This window comes from Anabrus simplex, chromosome 5 (assembly GCF_040414725.1).
Source record: "Anabrus simplex isolate iqAnaSimp1 chromosome 5, ASM4041472v1, whole genome shotgun sequence".
Classification (NCBI taxonomy): Eukaryota; Metazoa; Arthropoda; class Insecta; order Orthoptera; family Tettigoniidae; genus Anabrus; species Anabrus simplex.
In genome coordinates, this window is record NC_090269.1 from 416145212 (window position 1) to 416157262 (window position 12051).

A 12051-nucleotide genomic window follows, 5' to 3' on the forward strand; every position below is an offset into this window, starting at 1 on the left:
TCTCCAATTCGGCTGTCAGTTCTTCCTTTGTAGAAAATCTCTGTCCACCGAGGAAAATTTTCAGCTTGGGGAATAGATGAAAGTCTGATGGTGCTACATCAGGTGAATAAGGTGGATGTGGCAAAATTCGTACCCCAGTTCATGAAGTTTTACCATGGCAATAACACTTGTGTGTAGCGGAGCGTTGTCCTGATGAAAGATGACCTTTTTCCTTGCCAAACCAGGCCTTGTTTCGCTTATCTTTTCCTGTAGTTGGTCTAGGAGGTTTGCGTAGTATTGCCCCATAATTGTTTGGCCAATAGGAAGATAATCTATCAGCAGAATGCCTTTTGCATCCCACAAAACTGAGTCTGTGACCTTTCCGGCCGAAAGCACTGCCTTTGCTTTGGTGGTGGTGAATCAGCATGTTCCACTGCTTTGACTGCTGTTTTGTCTCTGGGGTATAGTAGTGGACACAAGTTTCATCTGCAGTCACAAACCGGCGCAAAAAATCTTGTTGGTTGCACTGAAAACAGGCCAGACTTTGTTCAGACATTTCCAATCTGGTGCGTTTATTGTCCAATGTCAAGAGCGGATAACTTTTTCATACCCAATTCTTTGGTTAAAATATAATATACCCGTTCAGAAGACATCCCTACAGCTTCGGCAATCTCCCGCACTTTCAGTCGACAATCCTCCATGACCGTTTTATGCACTTTTGCGATAAATTCTGGGGTCGTTACACTTTTTGGCCGACCACTACGCGGATCATCATCCAAGCTCTCCCGACCAAATTTAAACTCTCTGGTCCACTTGGCAACAGTTGAAAATGAAGGAGCAGAGTCCCCCAGTGTGTTCTGAAAGTCGGCATGAATTTCCTTCGCTTTCATACCTTTCTTTACAAAGTATTTAATCACTGCTCAAATCAGCTTTTTCCATTGTCACAAATCACTACGCGGGAACAACAACAAAGAGTCGTCACTACCACACTCCTGCAGCTAGAGCACTGACGCGCCACGTGTTCACTCACAAAGGATGTGTGATTATTGTGCGGGAACCTCGTTGCTCTAGCACTGACATCTAGAGGTGATTCCGAGAACTTTTCAAATTGTCCTCGTAGCTTTAACCAGTGGGTGTGCACCACACATTTGCAGTACCTGATTTATGTCACTCTGACAGATGTATTAGTCACAGAATATGCACATATAATATACCAAAACATTCAGCATGAACTGCACTATTTGAGAAGTGGTTTTGATTTACCCTCAATGTAATTTTTTGAAAAATTTTTCACCCCTTTAAATGCCCCCTCAAAAAATCAAAAATATTTTTTACTTATACATCAATTATAAATGACTAATAAGTTTTCTGAACCTTTTTAAAATATACATTTTGTAGAGAAATTAATTCCAATGATAAGCATGCAAACTTTATGTAAATAGTGTTAATACTTTAGAAATTATTCAATAAAAATTTACAGTAGTTGATACAGCTCTAACAGGTGGGTGTTCATAACCTACCACAGGTTGCACAACATTTATCCGTTGTGCTGCAGTACGCCTTGAATTTGCAAATGCATTTAATTCTATCAGAATATCTTCATCATTTAAATCCAAAAATGTACCCATCGTGTGTGCAAAACTCACAGTAAACAATGAAAGCAAGTCACAACAAAATCAACATGTGTTTCATAGCTATACGAATTCATTTGTTTCAAAGATATCATACATAAATGGATGTAATTAACACCGAAACATTCAACATTCCAAGGAGAAAACATGCTTGATGAATTTTGCCATATAACGTATAAATTCACAACTTCTTCTAGCTGTATTTACCGGTAACGTACACCTGACGATCTATTGTCAGCGGTGATTGAGATAGGCGCACCAGTTTGAGGGTTAACATCATTCCTCAGCATCACACATACCTCAGCGGCTTCCATACTCTTTCAGCCATAAATGATAATGAGACTTCAGGGGAAGCTAGGTTTTGCTCTGGCCAGTGCTGGGGGACAGATGCAAAGATACTGCACCCACCAGAAAATAGCAAAAGCCTGTTTTTGTCTTTGGAATCATTAGATTAACACGTCAAGTGTGTCCTTATGTTATGAGTACTATAGCACTTTCTGGCCCGGTGAGGAAAGCAACAACACATGCCTTACACATCTCATTATAGCACCACCATCTGTTTTGGTATATTTTCTGTAATTGCATAAACTTTGGTGGGGCTATTTGAGGATTCAATCAGCCTTCAGGCTGAAGACTTATCTGACAAAGGGGTAAAAGAAAAATAACCTTAGCATCAATAGCTACATGGGTAAGATTCATAATGGAACTCATTTCTAAGAGTTCTACCAGGCCAATTTTAACATTTTATTAAGTCATTTGAAAGCTCTTGCTTAGTGGGTTTCAAGAAAGGTCTTAAAAGGAAGGTTTCTTGGAAAACCCCACTGGAAAAGTGAGAAACCTCCAACTGCTCAACTTACGATGTCAAGTTGTGACCAGTTAAAGAACTGCCAAGAACACTTTTTTCCCTAGAGGCTTATGTATTTTCTCATGAAACAGGCTTTATCGTTTTCATTTAACTAACATATGTTGAGCACTCAGCCCTAAAGCTGGTTGGATCCCCAACAGCTTGCCATAAGCTGTCACAGATGGCCTGAACGTCATTAAAGAGGCATAACAGGGAAATGAGGAATGAATAGTTTCACACTGCTTACCTCACCTAGCCAGAAGTTTCCATTACATATCAGTCTGCCAAGCCCATTGGAACACACGCACCAACTGACCCTATGAGAGACATTTTCACACCATTCATAACAGAGACCGGCTGCATAAAGAACATTACTAACATCGCTCGTACCTCTGTCATTTTCATACTGTCAAATCCAAGGACAGGCAGTGATGGGAAGAGTACAAAAAAAAGTAATTGGGCTGAATTACAGTTATATTACTCAATTACAATTACAAATTACTCTTCAACAAGTAATCAGTAAAATTATAATTACAATCGCTTCACAGAATGCCAGGTTTAAGGAAATCGCTGACTTTTCTTTTTTCATATGGGGCGGGATTGACAGCAAAGTTTGCAAAGAAAATTCTATTTCTTCACTTTGTGAGAGAGACATTAAGTGGCTATAGTCACTAAGTGAGACTAAAGCTGATATCCCGGAACTTTCAAAATGATTTTTCCTCATAACTTTTATTTTAGCTTGTGACTTAGTATTTCAAGTTTTTTTTTCCTGTTTACATTATAGAATTATTGGTTCATATAATAATCATCGAACTCTTGTGGTAAAGTATACTGTAATGGTTATGCCTCCACCGCTGTAATATGCGACTTTGGGTGGAGCAATTAGCTAGCGCTTGTGAAGTCATCCACATGGCCCGCCCACTTCCTCCTTAACCATTCAGGGACCAGCCTAGCACAAGGCCAGCCCCTCCCCATGGCGGTGCAAGGCCCATATGGAAATTATGAGAGTGATGATCTGGTGCTTTCTTTCACACAAGGTTTCCAGATGTACCCAGCTTCCGAACCATTCTGGAAACACTGGTCTCCTTATACAAAGGCACACGATCCAGTGCGAGGGAGTTCAGAGTGAGAGCTCAGTCAGTCAGCAGTTGAGGACAAACAGTGCAGCAAGGACAGAGCAGAGGAGTGAGTTCCTTGGAGCACTGGAGAGCTGAGTGTGGACTGACAGCTCGGATAACAGGGCAGAGGAGTAATGAGAGAAGAGTGCATCGAGAGAGAGAGTGTGTGTGTGTGCTTTTTGTTATTTTTTTCTTGTGAGAGAGAAAATTAATATATCTCTGCACATGCAAGCTGTAAGTGTGCAGCCGCTAAAGTTGTTCAGCGAATTTATTAATGAACTACGCTACGGTACAAGGGGTAGTGTACAGAGCGTGTGTATGTGAACTGTGTGGTGTAACTATTTTAGCCAATAAGTATTAGACTGAAATAGTAGTGAGATTGAACAGTGAGAACCCCGAGAGAGAGTGCCAACTAGTGTATCTGTGTGTTGTGTAAGTAGTTATTAGTGATTCTTAACAAATTGCAGAGTAGAAGCTACCAGTCGAGTATTTATTTATCTACCGCCATGCCATCATGTTAAAATATCTTTACATTTGCTGGAAAGATGCTCTATAAAAACACTTGAAGAAATACAGTTTAATTTTAACAACATCCCCAGCAGTGATGGATATTTTACGATAAGTCTGATGTCTTTGAAAGTACTGGAGAGGTAAGAAAACATGTCATCCAGCATTGATGAAGCTACTGGTTCTGCTGCAGTAGAACTGGTATAACTATACTCGGGGCCACCTTTTGGACAGACTAAAGCCGAAGTAACGTCACTGCCTCATCACATTCACCTTGGTTGCCAAATGAACCAGTGCGCGATTAAAAGTTGTACTTCAACACTATAACATAGCACAGCTCACCGGTTGTAACTTGAGCACACTTGAAAGAATTACTGCATTAATGTATTTGTATTAGTGGAGTCCCATACCGCCACCACTGCTGTTTTAAACGTAATATGATAGTAACTGCACCCATGTGGTCAATAAATCTACTGAATAAGTATGGCAGCTCCACATTGGGTACACCATTGCTGTAACTCATGCTGACAGAAGGCATGAAACACATGTCCCTTTGCCCCTCTCCTAGCTTCCGCGTCTTCCCCTGCCCTACACCCTCTCTTCCGCTTTAGTCTGCTCAAAAGGTGGGCCGGAGAATTAAAGTTTTCTTCATCATCACTTAATTTTTTTCCTCTTTCTGTTTTCAAACAAAGTATATCGGATACCACAATATAACAATTACAAGAATGTAATGATTATAATTTTATTTCAAGAAGTAAAAATTACATTAATTATTTGTAACCATTACAGTCAATTATCTTAGGTCCGTACTGAAAATTCACAGCCTCTTTCCAGTCAGTCGACCGGGTCAGGAATGGAATGAATGAAGCCACCGTCTAGTGGTGAGGATAGGAATTGTGCCAGCTGCCAAAGCCTGGCGCACTCCCCTGGAGCAATGATTAATGAATGACAGATGAAATGAAATTATATTGGAGTGTGTTGCGGGAATGAAATATGACAGGAAAAACCAGAGTACCCAGAAAAAAACCTGTCCCGCCTCTGCTTTTTTCTAGCACAAATCTCACATGGAGTGACCGGGATTTGAACCACGGAACCCAACGGTCAGAGGCTGACTTAATATTAATTACACATTCATTTATTTAAACACCTTTAAATATGTGGTTCCACCTTGTCAATACTTTTAACGGTCCATTATGTTTCTAATGGCCATACGTGTTTCGAGAACTTAGAATGATCTCTTCCTCCGCGAAGTATTAATCACCACTCTTGGACTTGTTACATCATAAAATCACAATTCTTAATTTATGCTCAACACATTCATAAAATAATTACACTTAGAAACATTTATAACAATTGTTGAACTATTCTAGTTAGTAACAGAATACAATGATAACAGTACTGACAAGGTGGAATCATATATTTAAAGGTGTTTAACCTTTACCACTCGTCTGTCGGGGGAGGCCCGACATTACGATATTCCCTTTCCGGTCATGTGTCGGGCAAGGCTCGACATGACATTGTATCACCCACCGCTCGTCTGCCGTCTTTTATTACACGTTATAATTCTCATGTTAGGTCCATATTGAAATGTACGTAAATACAAAGTATGTTACAAGTGTTATTATTTTTCATATCCACCTATTCAATACAAAGAGATCTTTTTAGAAATTAAATATATTTTAAAATGTTAAGGGACATGTTTCGCCCATATTAAGGGCATCATCAGCCTCAAACTCAAACCTGTATGGTGAAAAATCAGGATCCTGATCGCTCTTACAAGTCATAAAAAGATGATATCATTGTAGGTGTCTGTCCAAACATACAAATTGTTAGAATGTCCTTGGCTAAAATTGCAGTATCAAGCTGCATGTCAAAAGTTCACACGATTATACTTTCCGGAGCGTTGAAAAACAGTCAAAGAAATAAATGAACCTACACATAACGTTGTTTTTCTTCAACTAACCTTTCCATAACTAATTTACATCTTTACAGACGAAAGGGTAAGTGTTTTATACATTTTCCATGTTTTACATTTTTAAACCCACATTCTCTTCATAAATACCTTCCTAAGCATTCACTCTCCTCTTGTTACAGACTTCACACCAAAGAGCTCTATCAGCGTCAATAAACCTTCAACTTTTGCTCCTTCAAACAAGATAAATACATCTATAGACAACCGAATGCTTTTTCCTTGCTCCCACAATTACTTAAGGAAGACAGTTATCTTATCATAATGCATTCGACTTTCACTCCTTCAGCCAGTTAAATAGACTATAGGCAGCTGAACAGCCACTTAAGAAGGCTGTTGTCTTTTCACAACATACGAAATTGGCATCTGTGACAGTTTATCAGCTTTGCTTTTTCTTATCCTCTAACAGGAGTATTCAAGGAGGCACATTTCTGTTTCATTATAAAGACTGAGCTGTTTATTGCTCTACCCCAACAAGTTTTTCAACACTCCGGAATCGTGTGAACTTTTGACATGCAGCTTGATACTGCAATTTTAGCCAAGAACATTCTAACAATTTGTATGTTTGGACAGACACCTACAATGATATCATCTTTTTATGACTTGTAAGAGCAATCAGGATCCTGATTTTTCACCATACAGGTTTGAGTTTGAGGCTGATGATGCCCTTAATATGGGCGAAACATGTCCCTTAACATTTTATAATAATATTTAATTTCTAAAAAGATCTCTTTGTATTGAATAGGTGGATATAAAAAATAATAACACTTGTAACATACTTTGTATTTATTTGCCGGCTTTTAGCCGATGAAATACACGATGATGCTATACTGTACTGTCATCTTTTGGTTCAACGTGGAACTTTGTAAAATCAGTCAAAAATCTATTATGTAGTTGGCAGTGTAGCCATCAGCTGTGCCCAGTTCACTCATTCACGCAAAGGCTCGAGCAATAGTAAACAAACATGGTCGCCATGTGCTTTCTTAGTCATATACAGTGTACTGTTCAATGTTGTATGTCAGTTAATAGTACAAAAACCCAGTAATTTTGCACCTCCACTCATTCCTTGTACCCTAATGAATATATCCAATAGCATTTGACGGCACCTACAAGTGAACTGGCTATGGCCGGTTTGTGTACCGTAACCCTACATTAGCTGATGCTGATGGCTGGCGTAATTATAAATCAACAGATTCTGATAACAAGAAACAGTGGTTTCAGGCTACAAACCACCATGAGGTATGAAACCAGACACTGAATTTGAGTTTTTTAACTGCTTTTTACCAACAATTTGTTCAGTGAAATTACTAACAAAACCAATCGGTATGCGATAATGGAAGTAATAATAATAAGTTTAATAACAATGTAAAATAATATGTCTTAAACTGCACATATTGATTTATTTGGTCCAGTATAGTTTGCTGTAAATGCTTATAGCCTAAATACATCATTTAAGAGCATGTGCTATCTCCAAAATCATGAGAGATGAATACAGGTCATATAAGATAGAAATTCACATTTAAAATACCAGTAGTAAGGACAATACAGAGAATTTTAATTCAAGCTGTAAGCGTTAAATGAATAATTAAAAATTACATTTTGTAAAAAGTAACAATTACAAATTATAAAAGAATTCATTACAGTAATTTGATTACTATTACTCAATTACGTCCCAACTCTGAGGACAGGTCAATGTTCTAGCCCATACCAGAACACATAGTGCACCGTAAATATTAGGTCTCACCAGCAACAGCATAGTACAGGAGCTCTCACTTATGTTACTCTAGAAACAAACCATTTTATATCTTATAACATAATACAGTTTAAGATTCTTGGATGGCAATATCAACAATAGAATTCTTTTTAAATTTTATTTGCTTTACGTCGCACCGACACAGATAGGTCTTATGGTGACGATGAGGCAGGAAGGGGCTAGGAGTGGGAAGGAAGCGGCCGTGGCCTTAATTAAGGTACAGCCCCAGCATTTGCCTGGTGTGAAAAAGTGGAAACCACGGAAAACCATCTTCAAGGCTGCCGACAGTGGGATTCGAACCCACGATCTCCCGAATACTGGATACTGGCCGCACTTAAGCGACTGCAGCTATCGAGCTCGGTAACAATAGAATCCAAATTAGAGGGAACTTTTAAAGCAGGACTGAATATCTCAGATGGTAGAAGTGCAGGCCTTTCAGCAGATTCGATCCTGGCTTAGTCCGGTGGTATTTGAAAGTGCCAACCCTGTGCCAACAATGGTTGATAAAATTCTTCAGAGAAGGCCCATTTAACAGATCAGTCAAATGCCGCTGTTGTAATGTCTTGCTATGTACCGGTGAATTTATGAATTTCAGCAATGTGTGCAATCCATTCAAACACCTGACTATGCCCAAATATTATTGAATGAATTGTTATTAACCTCTTAATATCATGGTGTTGCTTTTGTCAAACATTCCTGAACTTCATTACATGTGTGGTACTTAATGTATTTTCAAGTTTACGTTAGCAAGATAATTTTTAAATGCAGCATGATTCAATCAAAACAGAAAACTTACTAACTTATGATTGCAATGTCATCTTTGAACATAAAACACATCTTGGTCTGTGACAAATAGGCACGTCTAGTAAAAGACACCACATATTCATCCAATGCTCCATACTGGCTAGACTTACAGTATGACGCAGTGTAGCAATATCAAAAACAGCAATTTTATGTCCAACATATTTCAGTTCCTTAATCAAATCTGACATAAGCCTTATGTTGAAAAAATCCCCAGAGAAGAAATCTGGACTTATTATGTCCAGAGACTATGGCAGCAACAAATATTTGGAGATACTCTTGCCCTCTGACTTTTCTGTCATGCTGTTAATTCTGGTTGGCTGAGTGGAAAATAACCATTTAATAATCTAGGTAGTTCACAAACTCTGTCAAGTTTTCCAAGAACTGTTATCATTCAACCCACCTTCAGAAAAGACTGACCCACAGATACAGAAATGGGGCCTAGCATACCACACAGTTTTCGTGGCTTTTCATGAGTGATGTGGCCATTGATTGTAACACCAGGAGTAGAAATGTTAGTCATGCAGGAGATGCCAGAACTGTCAGTTCTACTTAGCACTACCTTGCCAAACAATATACCTCCCAAAAGCTATTAATCAATTCTACAAGTAAGAATATTCACACACGACTGTTTTTAATGTCAGACACAGTTCAATAAATGTGCACCAGCATGAACTTGGATTTACGACACCGCTTTACGCGACAAAAACCATACGATCAATTTTCAAATGTTACAGCATTTTATTCTCAACACTCAACTTACCCAAATTATTCTCAATCTCTAGCTGTTGTTTATAACTATTGGACATTGTTTCGTATCAAGTTCAGATACAGAATTCTTGGGATTATTATACCCAAAGAGGATTACAATCTTTATCACGACTGTTACTAGCCCAAGACCTGCAAAGTCATGGTCTTCGTTAAAAAAAATTTCTTTTAGTTTTCATTTACATTCTTTTAAATTTATTTCCCATGAGTTCAGACACTATTTATTCTCAATACTCTTAGTTCGTAATAGACATTTTTCTATATTATAATTGTAGCATGTTAACTTAAGATGTTTTAAAGTGTAACTTATTATTTTCAGTGTATTCCTTGTATGATTGGTTAGTAATTGGAATTTTTCTACGTTATAATTGTAGCATGTTAACTTAAGATGATTTTAAAGTGTAACATATTTTCAGTGTATTCCTTGTATGATTGGTTAATGATTCTGACTTTTGACCTTAAGGTTACCTACAGGCTGATGATGCCCTTAACAAGGGTCAAAACATGTTCCTAAGAAGTGTACATAGTATTATGTAAATTTCACCCACGTAGCACATGACATGTATTGAATAGGTGCTATGATAGAATAAATTATTTTGTGATAATTTGCTTATAGTCAGCTTCAATACGGACCATTGTCTCTTGCAGTTACAGATCATATAAGATCCATCTCTCTGTCAGTCAGTGTCTTGAAATAGCGCAAACCTTTTCAGGCTTTCCAAAAACCTTTAATGATGATGGGACATCTATAATCAAGGTCTTTCTTCAGCAGACCAAAGCTGCAAAACTCCAAAGGTAAGACATCTGGTGACTTCACAGGAAATGCACACCACTCTCAGCAGCTTTCTGTTGGTAGTACCTATGTGAGGGTTGATCTGGAAGTGAGACTGGATGTCTTATCCATGTGGATCTCATCACCACACAAACAGGGACTGTCTCCATCATAAATTGAGTCCAGAACCTTCACCTATTGAGTCTTCTTAATATAAGAAGACTGTAGTAATATAATAATAATTTAGTGTGGCTATTTCTAGCCGAGTGTAGCCCTTGTAAGGCAGACCCTCCGATGAGGGTGAGCGGCATCTGCCACGTGTAGGTAACTGCGTGTTATTGTGGTGGAGGATGTTATGTGTGGTGTGTGAGTTGCAGGGATGTTGGAGACAGCACAAACATCCAGCCCCCAGGCCACTGGAATTAACCAATGAAGGTTAAAATCCCCGACTCGGCCAGGAATCAAACCCGGGACCCTCTGAACTGAAGGCCAGTGGGCTGACTATTCAGCCAACGAGTCAGACAAAAGAGTGTAGTAACCTTCATAGACTTCAAGAAGATATACAACTCCATAGACAGACACTGGGGAGGATCCTGAAGAATAGAGGACTAGATGGCACTACATGAGAACTGATAGAAAAATACTAACAGACACAAAGGCAGAGGTAAGATTCAGGTGTACTAGCAGAAGAGTTTGAGATCAAGACCGGGGTCAAACAGGGAGACAGACTATCACCGATGTTATTCAATATAGTACTGGATGGAGTTATCGGACAATGGAGGACAACAAATGAAAAGAGGGCAATACCAAAACACATGTAAGGGTCAAGAAGGATAACAGAACACCAATGGACTGCCTATCCTTTGCGAACAACATAGCCATAGTAAGCAAGATGGAAGAAGATGCAAAGAAACAATTCAACTACAAGAGCAAGATATTACATGTTACAAATCTCATGACTGGTCCACATTGAAATGTACATCAATTCAACAATGATACAAAAGTTTATTGAGATCCACCTATTCAATTAAAAATTAAGAGTTACATCTTGTCATACTAATTTAATGGGACATGTTTCGCCCGTTGTATGGGCATCATCAGCTGTAATCTCATGCCTAAAAGATAAAGATCGGGATCCTGATTGCTCTAGTTAAAATGTTACATAGAGAAAGATGTGTTGTAAAAATGAGGAAAACTTGTGAGTTCCTAAATGACAATTTACACAATTAAAACATGTTTAAAAATATGTACAAGTAAAATGAGAAATGTTGGTGTAATCTTACATTAAAATTCTTAAAAGACTTTTAAAATAGCCAAACTGTCCTTATTTACATGAACGGTAAGAAAGTCTATGGTTAAAATTATGGCCTTGAGGTACCTACAACAAAATGAATGGAATCTTGTTAAAAGCATCTCAAACTGAAATTGTAGAATGGTTACAATGAACCTTAAGTGGCTTAATCATTTAAAGAAGACATTAAATATTCTTCTAGAAAGCTTATAGTATTATCATAGGTGACTGATGGAGTTGTTGCTGTTGTTATTAAACCCGTATTTGTGAGGTGAGTCCACAGACACTCGTTCTGACACTGCAAAGGCAACTAGTTCATACCACAAAAATCAAGAGGATTCTTCACCACACATCCATCAATAGTCGTTCTCAACATCCAAGTTATACCCAACATCAAGCATGAGCATTCCCATTTGACTATTAGCACAACGAGGAAACAATCGCTTCAGCTAGTAAAGACACACACAACACTCAACCGTGAACCTTTTATCATTTTTTCAACAAAAATAAGAAGACTATGGGCTCACCTCACAAATACGAGTTTAATAACAACAGCAACAACTCCACACACCTGTATACTCTATGATAATACTATAAGCTTTCTACAAGAATATTTAA

The 12051-nt window shown here is 38.3% G+C and overlaps 1 protein-coding gene across 1 annotated transcript in view; it reads right to left on the reverse strand.

Annotated features, from left to right (window-relative positions):
- LOC136874181 (leukotriene A-4 hydrolase) overlaps window positions 1–12051 on the reverse strand; it is a 157006-nt gene that overhangs the window by 17835 nt on the left and 127120 nt on the right. The gene's annotated exons all lie outside the window — the stretch shown is intronic.